This window comes from Puma concolor, chromosome C1 (assembly GCF_028749965.1).
Source record: "Puma concolor isolate L17-30 chromosome C1, mPumCon1.1.hap2, whole genome shotgun sequence".
Classification (NCBI taxonomy): domain Eukaryota; kingdom Metazoa; phylum Chordata; class Mammalia; order Carnivora; family Felidae; genus Puma; species Puma concolor.
Window position 1 is genome coordinate 31,125,461 of NC_141674.1, and position 4,840 is coordinate 31,130,300.

A 4,840-nucleotide genomic window follows, 5' to 3' on the forward strand; every position below is an offset into this window, starting at 1 on the left:
GGACCCGGCGCCTGCGGGGGCGGACCGCGCGCTCACCCCCCGCCCGCCACCATCAATCAAAATGAATGCCCCGGGTCATTCAACGCTTGCTGCACATCAGACGTTCTTCTGTGTGCTTTTTCCCTGTTAGCAAATTTGATCCTCGTAACGCTGTGTACGCTTCTCCCCATTTTACAGGTCTGGACACTGAGGCGCTGAGAGTTTGGGTCAGGTGCAGAGTTCACCGAGATAGCAAGTTGGTGGGTCCAAAGTGGTTACTCAGCTGACGAACCGGACTGCCTTCGGGAGAAAAATGCTTTGCGGAGGGAAGAAAGAAAGGAGGGATTCGGCTCTCTATTAGAAATGGAAGGTGAGGGATCATTTCCAGCCAGGGTTAATAATGGCACGGTGTGGTATTCGTCCTGGATCTTGAAGCAAAAACAGGATTTCAACAGGCAAAGATGAAATGCAGGAGGACTGAGATGAGCCAAAGTATAGAGGTGGAAAAGAATGGTGTGGTTGTTTTTGTTTTTTTTTTTTTAGAAGTGGCAGGGCTTCCCTACTGACAAGAACATGTGTTGGATGTGGAAATCACTGCCACTTCCTGGTTTAATCTCAAAGCTGGATGATTGCAGGAGCCTTTCATTCACCATTTCTCCCTTTTCCATTCCCCCTCTTTAGTATATGTGCTGCCGAAACGAGCACTCCATTTCCCCTTTTAATCCGCTCTATGTTCTATTGCCAGATTCATTATTTTAACCCACTTTCTTTTACTTTTTTTTTTCAATTTACATCCAAATTAGTTAGCATATAGTGCAACAATGATTTCAGGAGTAGAGTCCTTAGTGCCCCTTACCCATTTAGCCCATCCCCCCTCCTACAACCCCTCCAGTAACCCTCAGTTTGTTCTCCATATTTATGAGTCTCTTCTGTTTTGTCCCCCTCCCTGTTTTTATATTATTTTTGTTTCCCTTCCCTTATGTTCATCTGTTTTGTCTCTTAAAGTCCTCGTATGAGTGAAGTCAAAGGATATTTGTCTTTCTCTGACTAATTTCACTTCGGATAATACCCTCCAGTTCCATCCACGAAGTTGCAAATGGTAACCCACTTTTATCCTCTCAATTGCCTGCTCAAAGTATTTTTTCAGAAAATCATTGAAATAGTTATGGATAGAGAATTTGGTAAGTAAATTAGGATGTATGGACAGTACAATGGAATATTATGAGGCGAGTTTTATAAAGGATAAGGTAAATTTATATATACCACATGAAAAATGTCTCAATATATTGTAAAGGAAAAGCTGGTTGCACACCCACCCGAAGCCCTTTTATCTGATGCTGTTGGGCCTGGTGGTTAGTTATTACATGAAAAAAATCAATTAAAATGCAGAATGGTAAAGCATTACACAGCACACGGTTTTGTTTAAGAAAAGTAAGTTCCTGGCATATTATAAACCACCCTTTTTGGTTTAAACTTACGACTTAATAAATGTAAATTGCTTTATCAATCTTTTGAGATAGCCTCGGGCTTTTTCTGTGATGACGGGGCCCCTGGTGAAAGTGTTCCTTAGAGTGATAGATACTTCTTGCCTTTCACAAGTCACCCATAATTTCTTTAAATGTTTCTTTAAAGTGGAGCAATAACTAAACGGCACTTGTGAAGCAATCTGAAGGCAAAGTCCTTCTAGATGTGTGTAGCTCTTCCAAGGACAGAATTTTCATCTATACCTAATCTAACACGTTTTTAGCAATTTGCTTTCAACCAGCCTTTCCAAAGCATTCAACTTAGTTTCCATAGAAACATCTCTTTTTACACCCATATATCATAACGGTTTCCACATGTTAATTAAATCACAGTAGCAAATTTTCCTGATATAAGTAAGTGGAATAAACCCAACAGACATTTGGTAGTCATGTAGCTCAACTGGCAGGAACAGAACTACCCCAAAACTCTCAAATGCAGCTTCCTGGCCATGTTTACCGCGCTGTAGGCATCGGTAAGTACATTTTAGAATTGGGAGAATACGTTAAATAGGAATGAAGAAAGTAACTACGTCGTTTTGCAAAAAGTATATATGTTATGGTGATGGTTCCACCAGTCTGTATTTACTAAAAATCACTGGATCCTACACATGAAATGGGTGAATCTTATAGGATGTAAAACATAACCATAATCAAGCTGTTTTTTTAAAAAAAAATCTATGTATTCACGTATTCGTGTATTTCTAGATTTTCATGAATTTTTGATTTTCATTGAACAGCTAAAGTACTGAAAAGAAAACAGTTTTCACCATTCACTTTTTACTTTTTTTTTTAAACGCTTCATGAATTTGCTTGTCCTTCTTTCACAGGGGCCATGCTAATCCTCTCTGGATTGTGCCAGTTTCAGTATCTGAGCTGCTAAAGCGAGCCCCACTTTCTACTTTTTATACTTATGTATGGTTTGAATTCGTAATGCAAAGATACATAAGTGGGGTTTTTTAATTTTTTTTAACGTTTATTTATTTTCTTGAGACAGAGAGAGAGACAGAGCGTGAGCAGGGGAGGGTCAGAGAGACAGGGAGACACAGAATCTGAAACAGGCTCCAGGCTCTGAGGTGTCAGCACAGAGCCTGACGCATGGCTCGAGCTCATGGACCGCGAGATCATGGACCGCGAGATCATGACCTGAGCTGAAGTTGGACGCTTAACCAACTGAGCCACCCGGGCGCTCCTTTTTAAAAATTTTTTAATGTTTATTTATTTTTGAGAGAAAACATAGTGTGAGCCAGGCAGGGGGGCAGAGAGAGAGGTAGACACAGAATTTATTTAGTTTTTAAAATTCATTTATTTATTTTTAAACTTACATCCAAGTTAGTTAGCATATAGTACAACAACAATTTCAGGAGTAGATTCCCTAATGCCCCTTACCCATTTAGCCTATCCCCGCTCCCACAACCCTTCCAGAAACCCTCAGTTTGTTCTCTGTATTTAAGAGTCTCTTATGTTTTGTCCCCCTCCCTGTTGTTATATTATTTTTGCTTCCCTTCCCTTATGTTCATCTGCTTTATATCTTAAAGTCCTCATATGAGTGAAGTCGTATGATATTTCTCTTTCTCTGACTAATTTTCACTTGGCATAATACCCTCCAGTTCCATCCACATAGTGGCAAATGGCAAGATTTCATTCATTTTGCTTGCTGAGTAATACTCCATTGTATATATACCACATCTTTATCCATTCATCCATTGATGGACATTTGGGCTCTTTCCATACTTTGGCTATTGTTGGTAGTGCTGCTATAAACATGGGGGTGCATGTGTCCCTTCGAAACAGCACACCTGTATCCCGTGGATAAATGCCTAGTAGTGCAATTGCCGGGTCGTAGGATAGTTCTATTTTTAGTTTTTTCAGGAACCTCCATACTGTTTTCCAGAGTGGCTGCACCGGCTTGCATTCCCACCAACGATGCAAAAGAGATCGTCTTTCTCCACATCCTCGTCAACATCTGTTGTTGCCTGAGTTGTTAATGTTAGCCATTCTGACAGGTATGAGGTGGTATCTCATTGTGGGTTTGATTTGTATTTCCCGGGTGATGAGTGATGTTGAGCATTTTTTCATATGTCTGTTCGCCATCTGGATGTCTTCTTTGGAGAAGTGTCTATTCATGTCTTTTCCCCATTTCTTCACCGGATTATTTGGTTTTTGGGTGTTGAGCTAGGTAAGTTATAGATTTTGGATAGTAACCCTTTATCTGATATGTCATTTGCAAATATCTTCTCCGATTCCCCATCAGTTGCCTTTTAGTTTTGCTGAGGGAGACACAGAATTTAAAGCAGGCTCCAGGCTCTGAGCTGTCAGCATAGAGCCCGACGGAGGGCTCTAACTCTTGAACCGTGAGATCATGACCTGAGCCGAAGTCAGACACTTAACCAACTGAGCCACCAGGCGCCCCAATAACTTATTTTATTTTTCCCAGGCTTTTTCCTCTAGTTTTATTAATATAATTGACATACAACATTGTATTAGCTTAAGGTGTACAACATAATGATTTGATATATGTATAAATACATAACTTTTATAATCAGAAAAAATTAAGATATAATATACATATATCAAATGTATAATTAAAATGTATAATGTATATATACATTAAAAATTATTATGCTTTAAATAAAACAAATAAAATAAAATTATTGTACTTTTTGGTTAGATAATGGAATAAAGCTTTCTCATAGACTCTGTTTCTGCCAATACCTAAGAAAGTTAAAATTTCATACACAGCAAACGGCCACAACTCAGTATCTTAAATGTCGACAAGTGGCAGTCAAGGAAAGAAATAGAAAATTATGGTCTGGAGTATGCCAAGGTTTCCAACCCTGCCTCCATTCCATCAAAATTCATACTGTTAGGTTCTCAAAATCCTGAGAATTAATACATCCATATGCACATATATTCCAAGAGAAAAGAGAACTACCTGGTTTCCTTATCTTTTATCTCTTCTCTCTGGAAAAGTGAAAATGGCCACTGGGGAGAAGGCGAAGTGAGGAGTGGAGAATGGACTAGGTCTTTTAGGTGGCTGTGAAGAGTTCAAGAAAGCATAGTAAATTGGGGGAAGTTCCAAAAATTGAGGCTCTTTCATATAGGAATGGGATACAACAACCCCTATTAGAGTGAACTCTGAAATAGACTCTTAAAACTTCAGAAGACCCTGAGGAATGCAGTATTCTAACAAAGGCTGCATACCTCCTCCCCTGAGTTCTGCCCTCCTCTCTTTCAGATAAGCTTATAAATCATAGAAAATGTGCATACAGCACAAAATAACAGACTTCAAGCTGCAGTTCATTAGGAAAAACAAATCAGTTTCAGATAAAGTGGGAAGG

General features: G+C 39.4%; 1 non-coding gene across 1 annotated transcript; it reads right to left on the reverse strand.

Annotated features, from left to right (window-relative positions):
- Positions 1 to 2,284: 2,284 nt before the first annotated feature.
- LOC112849078 (U6 spliceosomal RNA) lies at positions 2,285 to 2,391 on the reverse strand. The gene has a single exon (XR_003222525.2). It is a non-coding gene; the product is annotated as a U6 spliceosomal RNA (small nuclear RNA).
- Positions 2,392 to 4,840: the final 2,449 nt, after the last annotated feature.